The sequence below is a fragment of the Dryobates pubescens genome, chromosome 22 (genome assembly GCF_014839835.1).
Source record: "Dryobates pubescens isolate bDryPub1 chromosome 22, bDryPub1.pri, whole genome shotgun sequence".
In the NCBI taxonomy this organism is placed as follows: domain Eukaryota; kingdom Metazoa; phylum Chordata; class Aves; order Piciformes; family Picidae; genus Dryobates; species Dryobates pubescens.
The window spans coordinates 1616555-1631279 of record NC_071633.1 but is presented as its reverse complement, the minus strand read 5'-3'; the positions used below and the strand labels follow the sequence as shown (position 1 = coordinate 1631279).

Sequence of the window (14725 nt, the reverse complement as noted above, 5' to 3'; positions counted from 1 at the left end):
CCCTCCTCACACAGCTGCTCCAGGCCCCTCAGCATCCTCACAGCCTGCCCTGGGCTCTCTCCAGCGGTTCCCTGTCCCTCTTGACCCCTGGGGAGCCCAGAGCTGGGCACAGTGCTCCAGGTGTGGTCTCAGCAGGGCAGAGCAGAGGGGCAGCAGAACCTCCCCAGCCCTGCTGGCCACACTGCTCTTGCTGCAGCCATCCTGAAGCAGCACAAGCCTGGCTGGCTGGCAGGTGGGGCTGGCTCATGTGAGTCAAAGAGGAGCAGCTCAGAGGGGCTGGCCCCTGAGGATGTTTTCACCAAGGTCCTTCCCTTGCAGTTTGGAGAACCTCCAGAGCCAGCCCTGAGACAGAGACAGGCAGTGGGGGGCACTGCCTCCAGCCCTCAGGGACAGCAGGAAGCAAAGCCTGGGATGGGATCCTGGCTCAGGAGCCCAGGGATGGGCAGGAGCCTTGCTGCAGGCCAGGGAAGCAGTGAGGCTGGAAAAGACCTTCAGGACCATCCAGTCCAACCACCACCCCTGCCCTGCCAAGTGCTCTGCTGCACCATGGGCCTCAGCACCACAGCCACACAGCTCCTGGACCCCTCCAGGGATGAGGGCCCTGGGCAGCCTGGGCCAGGGATGAGGACTCCACCCCTGCCCTGGGCAGCCTGGGCCAGGCCTGGGCCAGGGCTGCTTGGCCTAAAGGCGTCCAGGAGCCTTGGGCCTGGCTGCTGGGCAGCAGAGGCTCAGCAGCTCCAGTGCAGATCATGGACAGACAGACACAGCTCCAGTGCAGCTCATGGACAGACAGACACAGCTCCAGTGCAGCTCAGGGACGGACAGACACAGCTCCAGTGCAGCTCAGGGACAGACAGACACAGCTCCAGTGCAGATCATGGACAGACAGACACAGCTCCAGTGCAGCTCAGGGACAGACAGACACAGCTCCAGTGCAGCTCAGGGACGGACAGACACAGCTCCAGTGCAGCTCAGGGACAGACAGACACAGCTCCAGTGCAGATCATGGACAGACAGACACAGCTCCAGTGCAGCTCAGGGACAGACAGACACAGCTCCAGTGGAGCTCAGGGACAGACAGACACAGCTCCAGTGCAGCTCATGGACAGACAGACACAGCTCCAGTGCAGATCAGTGCAGAAAGATTCAGTGGCGCTCCTGGACAGACAGACAGCCAGAGGGTGAGTGGAGCTCCTGGACCGACAGCCAGAGGGTGAGTGGAGCTCCTGGACAGACAGACAGCCAGAGGGTGAGTGGAGCTCCTGGACAGACAGACAGACAGACAGACAGAGGGTGAGTGGAGCTCCTGGACAGACAGCCAGAGGGTGAGTGGAGCTCCTGGACAGACAGCCAGAGGGTGAGTGGAGCTCCTGGACAGACAGCCAGAGGGTGAGTGGAGCTCCTGGACAGACAGACAGACAGACAGACAGAGGGTGAGTGGAGCTCCTGGACAGCCAGCCAGAGGGTGAGTGGAGCTCCTGGACAGCCAGCCAGAGGGTGAGTGGAGCTCCTGGACAGACAGACAGCCAGCCAGAGGGTGAGTGGAGCTCCTGGACAGACAGCCAGCCAGAGGGTGAGTGGAGCTCCTGGACAGACAGACAGACAGAGGGTGAGTGGAGCTCCTGGACAGACAGACAGCCAGAGGGTGAGTGGAGCTCCTGGACAGACAGACAGAGGGTGAGTGGAGCTCCTGGACAGACAGACAGACAGCCAGAGGGTGAGTGGAGCTCCTGGACAGACAGACAGCCAGAGGGTGAGTGGAGCTCCTGGACAGACAGACAGCCAGAGGGTGAGTGGAGCTCCTGGACAGACAGACAGACAGAGGGTGAGTGGAGCTCCTGGACAGACAGACAGCCAGAGGGTGAGTGGAGCTCCTGGACAGACAGACAGAGGGTGAGTGGAGCTCCTGGACAGACAGACAGCCAGCCAGAGGGTGAGTGGAGCTCCTGGACAGACAGCCAGCCAGAGGGTGAGTGGAGCTCCTGGACAGACAGACAGACAGAGGGTGAGTGGAGCTCCTGGACAGACAGACAGCCAGAGGGTGAGTGGAGCTCCTGGACAGACAGACAGAGGGTGAGTGGAGCTCCTGGACAGACAGACAGACAGCCAGAGGGTGAGTGGAGCTCCTGGACAGACAGACAGCCAGAGGGTGAGTGGAGCTCCTGGACAGACAGACAGCCAGAGGGTGAGTGGAGCTCCTGGACAGACAGACAGACAGAGGGTGAGTGGAGCTCCTGGACAGACAGACAGACAGCCAGAGGGTGAGTGGAGCTCCTGGACAGACAGACAGACAGCCAGAGGGTGAGTGGAGCTCCTGGCCTGAGCCAGGCTGTTGGTTTGGGTTTTTCTCCTGTAGCTATTTTTGCCCTGCTGGCCTCCTTTCCCCTCCCCAGCTGCCATCTGTCTGTGTGAGTCACCAGCCCACAGCACTCTGCTTTTCTGCCTCCTCTGACAGGGTCTCCTGTGCTCTGCTCCGGCAGAGGGAAGGAGCCACCAAGTCCTCCTTGCTCCTCGCTGCTGCCAGGAGCTGGCTCTGAGCCCTGGGGCAGACAGCACAGCAAGCCCTGGGCTGGGCCACAGGGGCACAGCCAGCTCTGTGCCACCCCCTGTGAAGTGAGGGCTGAGGAGCTTGTGTACAGAGAAGCACAGAATGGCTCAGGCTGGAAGGGAGCTCTGAGGTCATCTACTCCAAGCCCCTGCCTGGGGCAGGGACCCCTCCCACCAGCACAGGCTGCTCAGGGCCTCATCCAGCCTGGCCCTGAGCACCTCCAGGCAGGAGGCAGCCACAGCCTCCCTGGGCAGCCTGTGCCAGAGTCTCCCCAGCCTCACTCTCAACCATTTCTTCCTCCTCTCCACTCTCAGTCTCCTCTCTCCCAGCTCAAAGCCATTGTCCCTCAGCCTGGCACTCCCTTGTCAAAAGTCCCTTCCTAAATTGAGGACCTCAGTGTAGAGAGCCTCACCTTAGAGAGCCTCACCTTAACCCTGCTCTCCCTCAGCTTCAAACCATTCCCCCTTGCCCTATCTCTAGACACCCTCAGGAAAAGTCCCTCTGCAGCCTTCCTGCAGTGATAGGAGGAGAGGGAATGGCCTCAAGTTGCCCCAGGGGGAGGTTTAGGTTAGACATGAGAAGGAACTTCCTCCCTGCAAGGGTTCTCCAAGCCTGGCCCAGGCTGCCCAGGGAGGTGGCTGAGTGCCCACCCCTGGAGGTGCTTCAGAGAGGCAGAGCTGTGGTGCTGAGGGCCAGGGCTCAGCCCCAGCCTTGGCAGAGCCAGGGAATGGTCTGAAAGGCTGATCTGAAAGGGGTTTGCCAACCAAAATGATTTCTTGATTCCATGAAAACAGCTCCAAGTAAGAAGAGCAGCTGTCAGAGGCCACTGGTTGGGCTTTTAATGCCTTGGACATCTTCAGGCTCAAATGCAGCTGAGTTTAGGCTGCTAGGGAAAGAACACATTCAGAGAAGAGTGTTGCATCCAGGCTGCTTTGGAAAGGGCAGACACCACCTGGGGCGTGGGAAGCTGCTGCCTGCTAATTGCTGGAGGAGTATTTTGGGGCTGCCTCACTGCAGGCTGGTGCCAGACTTCCCTTTGCCCTGCCTGTGCTTTTGGAAGCTTCTGGAGGCAGAGTGTTGGTGCAGCCAGGCCTCACGTGGCACCTTCTGCCCTTTTGCTGTACCCTGCTGCCTGGGGCTGGGGATTCAGAGAGTCACAGAATGGCTCAGGCTGGAAGGGAGCTCAGAGCTCAGCCAGCTCCAAGCCCCTGCCAGGGGCAGGGACACCTCCCCCCAGCACAGGCTGCTCAGGGCCTCATCCAGCCTGGCCCTGAACACCTCCAGGCAGGAGGCAGCCACAGCCTCCCTGGGCAGCCTGTGCCAGAGGCTCCCCAGCCTCACTGGCAAGATCTCAGTTCCTGCAGCTCTCTCCACTCTGGGCCTAGCTCAAGGGCCTGCATGGGCAGAGCTTTCCTCTCCTTTTCCCCTCCAGGGGGTGCAAAGCTGAATGCTGCCAGCCCAGCCCCTGCCTGTGCTGGGCTGAGCCCCAGCAGTGTGGGCAGCAGGGGCAGGGAAGGATTCTGCCCCTCTGCTGTGCTCAGACCTCCCCTGCAGTGCTGGGGCAGCTCTGGAGCCCTCAGCACAGGCAGGAGGCTGCTGGAGCAGGGCCAGAGGAGGCCACAGCAGTGCTGGCAGGGCTGGAAGCCCTCTGCTGGGAGGCCAGGCTGAGAGAGTTGGCCTTGGGCAGCCTGCAGAGGAGGAGGCTGCAGGAGACCTTCTGGTGGCCTTGCAGTGCTCCAAGGGCTGAGCAGAGAGCTGGGGACAGAGTCTGGAGCAGGGCCTGTGGGGCCAGGCCAAGGGGGGAGGGTTGGAACTGCAAGAGGGAGATTGAGAGTGGAGAGAAGGAGAAATGTTTGGTGCTGAGGCTGGGGAGAGCCTGGCCCAGGCTGCCCAGAGAGGTGGAGCTGCCCCATGGCTGGCAGCAGTGCAGGGCAGGCTGTGTGGGGCTGGGAGCAGCCTGATGGGGTTGGGGATGCCCCTGGGGGCTTCAGGGGGCTGGGCTGGGGGAGCCTGGAAGGTCTCCTCCCACCCAAGGCAGGCTGTGATTCCCTGGGGCAGCCAGGCTGTGTTCTCCCAGCCCAGGGCAGAGGGTTTCTGCTTCTCTGCCTGTGCCTGTTTCGATTTCAAGACCAGGATGATGAGAGCCTGCTGCTGCACCTTCCTGTTTCATGAGGAAACAAAACTCTGCTGGTCCTTCCAAGATGCCCATTTAGGGAGACAAGTGGCCTGGCTCAGCTCTGTGAGTGCTGGAAAGCCCCAGGAAGGAAGGAAGGAAGGAAGGAACACCAAGACACTGCCAGCTCTGCAGGGCACCCCATGACCCTGCTTGGAAAAAAGGCAGTCAGGGTCCAGCATTGTCTTGTGATGACTTGGACCTGAGGGCCTCTGCAGTTCCCAGGGGAAGAAATAGAAGGGCTGACTTCAGGCAGGGCCTTGGGCCTGTGGGGCTCGGCTGCCTGCCTGGCACACTTGGCTAGGGAAGGCAGGATGTGAGACAGGGGAAACTTCTGACCTTCAGCCTGCTGCCAACAGATGGGATTTAGGTTTGTGCTGCCTCTGAGGCAGAGAGACCCTCAGAACTGCTGGTAGAATACAGTCATAGAGCCACAACATCACAGAGTCACAGCGTCACAGAAGCAGAAAGTCACAGAGTCACAGGCACAGAATCACAGTCACAGAGTCAGTCACAGTCATAGAAACATAGAGTCAGAGAGTCACAGAGTCACAGAATCACAGTCACAGAGTCACAGTCACAGAGTCACAGTCACAGAGTCACAGTCACAGAAACACAGAGTCACAGAATCACAGTCACAGAGTCACAGAGTCACAGTCACAGAATCACAGTCACAGAGTCAGTCACAGTCATAGAAACATAGAGTCAGAGAGTCACAGAATCACAGTCACAGAGTCACAGTCACAGAATCACAGTCACAGAGTCATAGAATCATAGAGTCACAAAGTCACAGTCACAGAGTCACAAAGTCACAGACACAGAGTCACAGTCACAGAATCACAGAGTCAGAGTCACAGAGTCACAGTCACAGAATCACAGAGTCAGAGTCACAGAGTCACAGAGTCATAGTCAAAGAATCACAGAATCATAGAATCACAGTCACAGTCATAGAATCAGTCTCAGAGTCACAGACTCATAGAGTCAAAGAATCACAGAATCACAGTGTCACAGAGTCATAGAGTCACAGAGTCAGAGAGTCATAGAATCACAGAGTCACAGTCACAGACTCAGAGTCACAGACTCACAGAATCATAAAATCACAGTCAGAGAGTCACAGAATCATTTAGTCACAGTCACAGAGTCAGAGTCACAGAATCACAGTCACAGAGTCACAGTCACAGAGTAACAGTCACAGAGACACAGTCACAGTCACAGAGACACAGAATCACAGTCACAGAGACACAGTCACAGAGTCACAGTCACAGCCACACAGTCACAGACTCAGAGTCACAGAATCACAGAATCATAAAATCACAGTCAGAGAGTCACAGAATCACAGTCACAGAATGCTTTAGTCACAGACACAGAGTCAGAGAGTCACAGAATCACAGTCACAGAGTCACAGTCACAGAGTCAGAGACACAGAATCACAGTCACAGAGTCACAGAGTAACAGTCACAGAGTCACAGAGACACAGAATCACAGTCACAGAGACACAGTCACAGAGTCACAGAGACACAGAATCACAGTCACAGAATCACAGTCACAGAGACACAGAATCACAGAGACACAGTCACAGAGTCACAGTCACAGAGTCACAGAGTCACAGTCACAGAGACACAGAGTAACAGTCACAGAGTCACAGAGACACAGAATCACAGTCACAGAGACACAGAATCACAGTCACAGAGTCAGAGTCACAGTCAGAGTCACAGAGTCACAGTCAGAGTCACAGAGTAACAGTCACAGAGTCACAGAGACACAGAATCACAGTCACAGAGACACAGAATCACAGTCACAGAGTCACAGAGACACAGAATCCCAGAGCCTTGAGTGCTGCCTGCTCTAGGTGTTCCACTCTTGTTCATACAATCCCAGAATGGGTTTTGTTGGAGGTCCTTTGGGTTGGTGGAGACCAGGATCTGGAGCTTTCAGAGCTGGCTGTAGGCTGGCAGGCAGGGACCCTGGCAGGACTCACACATGATCTCACTCTCATCTTCTTCCCCCTTCTCTTCTTCACCAGATGCTTTCTTCTCTTCAGCTGTGGCCCTGAACTCTTCTTCCCAGCAGACTTGGGCTGAGTTCTTCTCTTCCCTCCTTTCTTCCTCCTACCTGATGGGACAAAAGACAGCCAAGCAGCTGGCTAAGTGCTGGCACTTCATTTTACCCTCTCCTCCCCTTTTCCTTCCCCAGCAGCACCCCAAGCAGCTCCAAGGGACACACAGCTGGCTGCAACAGCACAGCAGCAGAGCAGGGAAAGTGAAATCCCTGGGATTTGCTTCAAAGCAACCTGCAAGATTCCCAGAATCACAGCAGGGCTTGGGCTGGAAGGGAGCTCAAAGCTCAGCCAGCTCCAACCCCCTGCCATGGGCAGGGACCCCTCCCACCAGCACAGGCTGCTCAGGGCCTCATCCAGCCTGGCTCTGAACACCTCCAGGCAGGAGGCAGCCACAGCCTCCCTGGGCAGCCTGTGCCAGAGTCTCCCCAGCCTCACTCTCAACCATTTCTTCCTCCTCTCCACTCTCAGTCTCCTCTCTCCCAGCTCAAAGCCATTGTCCCTCAGCCTGGCACTCCCAGCCCTTGGCCAGAGTCCCTCCCCAGCTCTCCTGGAGCCCTTCAGGCACTGCAAGGCTGCTCTGAGGTCTCCCTGGAGCCTTCTCTTCTGCAGGCTGCACAGCCCCAGCTCTCCCAGCCTGGCCTCACAGGGCAGGTTCTGCAGCCTCTGCTCATCTTGGTGGCCTCCTCTGGACTCTTTCCAGCAGCTCCAGGTCCTTCTTGTCCTCCTGGGGAGTAGCTCCAAAGAGAATGACCTTGTAGTCCTGGTGTAAGTCATCAATGGGACAACAATGTCCCCCTGTGGCCAAGAAAGCCAATGGTATACTCAGGAGGATCAAGAAGAGAGTGACCAGCAGGGCTAGGGACGTTCTCCTCCCCCTCTACTCAGCCATAGCTGGACCACACCTGGAGTATGGTGTCCAGCTCTGGGCTCCCCAGTTCAAGGGGGACAGGGAACTGCAGGAGAGAGTCCAGGGCAGGCTGTGAGGATGCTGCAGGGCCTGGAGCAGCTGTGTGAGGAGGGAAGGCTGAGAGCCCTGGGGCTGAGAGCCTGCAGAGGAGAAGGCTGAGAGGGAGCTGAGCAATGTCTGTAAACACCTGAGGGGTGGGGGGCAGGAAGGGGCCAGGCTCTGCTCAGTGGTGCCCAGGGACAGGGCAGGAGGCAATGGACACAAAGTGGAGCCCAGGAGGTTCCACCTCAGCATGAGGAGAAACTTTGGTGTGAGGCTGCTGGAGGCCTGGAGCAGGCTGCCCAGAGAGGCTGTGGAGACTTTCTCCTTCCCTGGAGACTTTCCAGCCCCCTCTGGCTGTGTTCTGGGTGCCCTGCCCTGGGTGCCCTGCTCTGGCAGGGGGTTGCAATGGATGATCTCTGGAGGTCCCTTCCCAGCCCTACCACTCTGTGATCCTGTGGTTTCCCACTTCTAAAGACTATTCAGTGTCTCTGCTGCTTCTCCCCAAGGTGTGTCACTCCCTTAGGCCTCCTGTCCTCTTCAGGCCTGACCTTCGCTTGGTTTGCTGTTCTGCAGCCCAGGCTGGCATCTGCTGACCTAGCAGCTGAGATCCTGGGAAGATGATTGCCTTGGTTGGGTCTTTGCTGAGGCCAGCATCTCTTCTTCCTTTCTGCTTCCCCATCTTTTGCTCAGAGAAGAGGAACAGTCAACTCATCTTGAGACCAGGAAGGCTGCTTTCCTTCTCTGCCATGCACATGGGGACTCTGGAGCTTGTTCTCCTTTGCCTTTCCAGATGTTGGCTCTTCCCAGGGTCCCTTCCTTCATCTGCTCCTCTTTCAGGCTTTCCTGAAATCCTCAGACCATCTCTTCTCTGGCATCCTCTCAGGCCTTGAGGAGCTTCTAGGTGCTAGAGGAGCTGCTCAGTGCTTGAGGATCTTCTCAGGACTTGAGGATCTTCTCAGTGCTTGAGGGTCTTGTCAGTGCTTGAGGATCTTGTCAGGGCTTGGGGATCTTCTCAGGGCTGAGGATCTTGTCAGGGCTTGGGGATCTTGTCAGGGCTTGAGGATCTTCTCAGGGCTGAGGACCTTGTCAGGGCTTGAGGATCTTCTCAGGGCTTGAGGGTCTTGTCAATGCTTGAGGATCTTCTCAGGGCTTGAGGAGCTTCTCAGGGCTGAGGATCTTCTCATTGCTTGAGGATCTTGTCAGTGCTTGAGGATCTTGTCAGTGCTTTAGGGTCTTGTCAGTGCTTGAGGATCTTGTCAGGGCTTGAGGGTCTTGTCAGTGCTTGAGGATCTTGTCAGGGCTTGAGGGTCTTGTCAGGGCTTGAGGGTCTTGTCAGTGCTTGAGAATCATCTCTATGCTTGTCAATATCCCAAGGGTAGAGGTCAAGAGAATGGATCAGACTACTTTCAGTGGTGCCCAGCAATGGACCAAGGCAGCAAATGGTCTCCCTGGAGGGTATTCAGCAGAGTGTGGGCAGCAGAGCCAGGGAGGGTCTCCTCCCCTCTACTCTGCCCTGGTGAGGCCACGCCTGGAATATTGCATCCAGTTCTGGGCTCCCCAGCTCAGGAGGGACAGGGATCTGCTGGGGAGAGTCCAAGGGAGGCTACCAGGATGCTGAAGGGACTGCAGCACTGCCTGGGGAGGAGAGGCTGAGAGCCCTGGGGGTGTTCAGTCTGGAGAGGAGAAGGCTGAGAGGGATCTGATCAATGGCTATCAATAGCTGAGGGCTGGGGGCAGGAGGGAGGGGACAGGGCCAGGCTCTGCTCAGCTGCACCCTGGGATAGGACAAGGAGCAATGGATGGAAACTGCAGCACAGGAGGTTCCACCTCAACATGAGGAGGAACTTCTACACTGTGAGGGTCCCAGAGGCCTGGAGCAGGCTGCCCAGAGAGGTTGTGGAGTCTCCTTCTCTGGAGCCTTCCCAGCCCCCTCTGGATTTGTTTCTCTGTGACCTGTGCTGGATTCTCTGCTCCTGCTCTGGCAGGGGGTTGGACTGGAAGAGCTCCAGAGGTCCCTTCCAACCCCTGACATCCTGTGAGCTGTGAACCCTCCCTGGACCTCTTGTTCCTTCTTCTCCTTTTTCTATTTTTTTGGCTTCACTTCTCAGCTCTGGCTCAAAACTCTTCATTTATACCAAGCAGGAATCTTCTCCCCTTCCACTGTTGCTCTGTCTGTGATTAATTGCATGCTGCTTAAATGGAACTCTTGGGGCTCCCATCGATGTGTTCTGGTTTACACCTTCTTGCTGTGGCAGGAGATGGATTCTGCAGCTCTGGGAGCAGTTTCTGCAGCTCTGGGAGCAGTTTCTGTATCTCTGGGAGCAGTTTCTGCAGCTCTAGGAGCAGTTTCTGCATCTCTAGCAGCAGTTTCTGCAGCTCTAGGAGCAGTTTCTGCAGCTCTAGCAGCAGTTTCTGTATCTCTGGGAGCAGTTTCTGCAGCTCTAGCAGCAGTTTCTGCATCTCTAGCAGCAGTTTCTGCAGCTCTGGGAGTAGTTTCTGCATCTCTGGGAGCAGTTTCTGCAGCTCTGGGAGCAGTTTCTGCAGCTCTGGCAGCTGTTTCTGCAGCTCTGGGAGCAGTTTCTGCATCTCTGGAGCAGTTTCTGCATCTCTAGCAGCAGTTTCTGCAGCTCTGGGAGCAATTTCTGCAGCTCTAGCAGCAGTTTCTGCAGCTCTGGGAGCAGTTTCTGCAGCTCTGGGAGCAGTTTCTGCATCAGATGCAGCAGTTTCTGCAGCTCTAGCAGCAGTTTCTGCAGCTCTGGGAGCAGTTTCTGCATCTCTGGGAGCAGTTTCTGCATCAGATGCAGCAGTTTCTGCATCTCTAGCAGCAGTTTCTGCAGCTCTGGGAGCAGTTTCTGCAGCTCTGGGAGCAGTTTCTGCATCAGATGCAGCAGTTTCTGCAGCTCTAGCAGCAGTTTCTGCAGCTCTGGCAGCTGTTTCTGCATCTATGGGAGCAGTTTCTGCATCTATGGAAGCAGTTTCTGCATCTCTGGAGCAGTTTCTGCAGCTCTAGCAGCAGTTTCTGCAGCTCTGGGAGCAGTTTCTGCAGCTCTAGCAGCAGTTTCTGCAGCTCTGGAAGCAGTTTCTGCAGCTCTGGGAGCAGTTTCTGCATCTCTAGCAGCAGTTTCTGCAGCTCTGGGAGCAGTTTCTGCAGCTCTAGCAGCAGTTTCTGCAGCTCTAGCAGCAGTTTCTGCAGCTCTAGCAGCAGTTTCTGCAGCTCTGGGAGCAGTTTCTGCATCTCTGGGAGCAGTTTCTGCATCTCTAGCAGCAGTTTCTGCAGCTCTGGGAGCAGTTTCTGCAGCTCTGGGAGCAGTTTCTGCAGCTCTGGGAGCAGTTTCTGCATCTCTAGCAGCAGTTTCTGCAGCTCTGGGAGCAGTTTATGCAGCTCTAGCAGCTGTTTCTGTAGCTCTAGCAGCAGTTTCTGCAGCTCTAGCAGCAGTTTCTGCAGCTCTAGCAGCAGTTTCTGCAGCTCTGGGAGCAGTTTCTGTATCTCTGGGAGCAGTTTCTGCAGCTCTGGGAGCAGTTTCTGCATCTCTAGCAGCAGTTTCTGCAGCTCTGGGAGCAGTTTCTGTATCTCTGGGAGCAGTTTCTGCAGCTCTGGGAGCAGTTTCTGCATCTCTAGCAGCAGTTTCTGCAGCTCTAGCAGCAGTTTCTGTATCTCTGGGAGCAGTTTCTGCAGCTCTAGCAGCAGTTTCTGCAGCTCTAGGAGCATTTTCTGCAGCTCTAGCAGCAGTTTCTGCAGCTCTGGACTAGTTTCTGCATCTCTAGCAGCAGTTTCTGCATCTCTGGGAGCAGTTTCTGCAGCTCTGGGAGCAGTTTCTGCAGCTCTAGCAGCAGTTTCTGCAGCTCTGGGAGCAGTTTCTGCAGCTCTGGTAGCAGTTTCTGCAGCTCTAGCAGCAGTTTCTGCAGCTCTGGGAGCAGTTTCTGCATCTCTAGCAGCAGTTTCTGCAGCTCCTTCAGGAGTTTCTGCAGCTCTGGGAGCAGTTTCTGCATCTCTAGCAGCAGTTTCTGCAGCTCTGGGAGCAGTTTCTGCAGCTCTGGGAGCAGTTTCTGCATCACTAGCAGCAGTTTCTGCAGCTCTGGGAGCAGTTTCTGCATCACTAACAGCAGTTTCTGCATCTCTAGCAGCAGTTTCTGCAGCTCTGGGAGCAGTTTCTGCATCTCTGGGAGCAGTTTCTGCATCTCTGGGAGCAGTTTCTGTATCTCTAGCAGCAGTTTCTGCATCTATGGGAGCAGTTTCTGCATCTCTGGAGCAGTTTCTGCATCTCTAGCAGCAGTTTCTGCAGCTCTGGGAGCAGTTTCTGCATCTCTGGGAGCAGTTTCTGCATCAGATGCAGCAGTTTCTGCAGCTCTGGGAGCAGTTTCTGCAGCTCTGGGAGCAATTTCTGCAGCTCTAGCAGCAGTTTCTGCAGCTCTGGGAGCAGTTTCTGCATCAGATGCAGCAGTTTCTGCAGCTCTGGGAGCAGTTTCTGCAGCTCTGGGAGCAGTTTCTGCATCTCTGGAGCAGTTTCTGCATGTCTGGGGGCAGCTCCTGGGTGGTGCTGGTGCTTTAGCTGTCCGTTGAGCTGTGTTGGTTGCTGAAGCTCTGGGGACAAGCCCTGCTGGGCCTTCCCCTCTTTAGAGCCCCTCTGGTAGAGCTGCATTTCTGCAGCTCCTTGCCTGTGCAGCCTGCTGAGGTGCTGCCAGGGCAGTTTGCCCTCTCTCCAGCAAGCTTTGAAGCCCCTGACAAGAGCTTGGCTTATTTTAGGCTGACTTTTCCCCCCCTTGGCCTCCCTCCCCCCGTTGCCAGCATCTGCAAAGCACAGCAGCTGGGAGCCCTTGTTCTGGATGCTTCTCATGTTCCTGTCTGCCATCCCTAACCCAGGGCCATCCTTCTCTGCTCACACTGGCAGGGCTCCATGGAGTGCTGGGACTGTGGTCCCCAGGTGAAGCTCTGGAGCAGATCTGCCTGGCTTGTTGAACTGAGTATCAGAGGCTGCCCCTGGGTGAAGGGCAGGAGCTGTGTGCAGCAGGGCTGCTCCAGGGCTCTGGCTGCAGTGGGAGATGCTCTGCTGTGCTGCCAGGGGGCACTGGCAGCCAGGTTGGCTTCCTCTCTCAGCTGGGTGAGGAGCTGTGTGCAGCCTTGCTGCTGCCTTGTCCTGAGCCATGCAGAGGCTGGCCCTGTGCTTCAGGCCACCTGAGGGGCACCAGTTGGCCACCTCCAGGTGTCAGTGCCAGGGCTGCCTCTGGGTCTGCACACCCCCACCCCTGCCTGCCTCCAGGGCAGCTTGCTGTGCCCATGTGTGTGTGTGCCCCTGGGAGCCATGGGAGCTCTCTGCAGCTTCTGATGATGGAATTGGCAGGGTTGGAAGGGACCTCAAGGATCATCCAGTTCCACCCCCCCTGCCATGGGCATGGAGGAGTTTGGCCAGGGGAGCCCACGGAGTGTCCCTCCCCTCAGCCTCCAGCACTGCTCTATATTTAGTCCCTGGTAATCTCTGCTGCAGCTCTGTCCCTCTAATCCCCTGCTCCCATGTGCTGCCCAGAGAAGAGGAGAGGAGGAGAAAGCAGTCCAGCTGCTGTGGTGGGCCAGCAGGATTACAGAGCATCAGCCCTCCCCTTCCTTGCTGCATGCACACAGCAGAGCTCCACATGAAACCTTTGGGAAGGGAGCCTGGCTTGGCTTGGGAGATCACAGACCCACAGCCTGGGTTGCTTGGAAGGGTCCTCAAAGCTCAGCCAGCTCCAGCCCCCTGCCATGGGCAGGGACACCTCCCACCAGCACAGCCTGCTCAAGGCCTCATCCAGCCTGGTCCTGAACACCTCCAGGCAGGAGGCAGCCACAGCCTCCCTGGGCAGCCTGTGCCAGAGTCTCCCCAGCCTCACTCTCAACCATTCCTTCCTAATGGCCAATCTAACCCCCCCTGCTCAAAGGCAGAGCAAGTTCTGCCCAGGGAGGCTGGGGAGACTCTGGCACAGGCTGCCCAGGGAGGTGCTGGAGGCTCCATCCCTGGAGCCATTCAGGCTCAGCCTGGCTGTGTCCCTGGGCAGCCTGCTCTGGCTGGAGCTGTCCCTGCTGCCTGCCAGGGGGGTTGGACAAGATGCCCCTTTGGGGTCCCTTCCAACAGGATGCACTCTGTGATCCTGTGGTTCATCCCATAATCATTTCCCCCCTTTTTAAGCAGGGCAGTGTTTCCTGGTGCCAAGGGGTGAGATTTGTTACAGGGTGGAAACTCCTCTCTGACAGAGGCTTTCTGACCATTGGCCTCCTGAGTGCTCTTTAGTCTTAGCTGGGCTGAGGGATGGAGGAAGCTGAGAAGTGCTGCACTTTGTTAGCAAGAGCACATCAGTGATGTCCCTGCTCCCCAGTGCTGAGGCTGCACAGAGCTGCAGTGCTGAGGGTTCCTCCCATCCCTTGTCCCTCAGGCAGGAGCAGTTCAGGCCAAAGGCTGCTTATCCTCTGCTCTGCTCAGAGCCCACCTCAGACCCCACTGCCTCCAGCTCTGGGGCCCCCAGCACAGGAAGGACCTGGAGCTGCTGGAGAGGCTCCAGAGGAGGCCACCAAGGTGAGCAGAGGCTGCAGAACCTCCCCTGTGGGGCCAGGCTGGGAGAGCTGGGGCTGTGCAGCCTGGAGAAGAGAAGGCTCCAGGCAGACCTCAGAGCAGCCTTGCAGTGCCTGAAGGGCTCCAGGAGAGCTGGGGAGGGACTCTGGCCAAGGGCTGGGAGTGCCAGGCTGAGGGACAATGGCTTTGAGCTGGGAGAGAGGAGACTGAGAGTGGAGAGGAGGAAGAAATGGTTGAGAGTGAGGCTGGGGAGACTCTGGCACAGGCTGCCCAGGGAGGCTGTGGCTGCCTCCTGCCTGGAGGTGCTCAGGGCCAGGCTGGATGAGGCCCTGAGCAGCCTGTGCTGGTGGGAGGGGTCCCTGCCCATGGCAGGGGCTGGAGCTGGCTGAGCTCTGAGCTCCCTCCCAGCCCAAGCCCTGCTGTGGTTCTGTGCTGGTTCTATGTTCAGGTTTGGGAA

At 57.1% G+C, this 14725-nt stretch overlaps 1 protein-coding gene across 1 annotated transcript in view; it reads left to right on the top strand.

Moving 5' to 3' along the window:
* The window catches only part of SLC25A22 (solute carrier family 25 member 22), a 91220-nt gene that overhangs the window by 63380 nt on the left and 13115 nt on the right, over positions 1–14725 (top strand). The window lies entirely within an intron of this gene.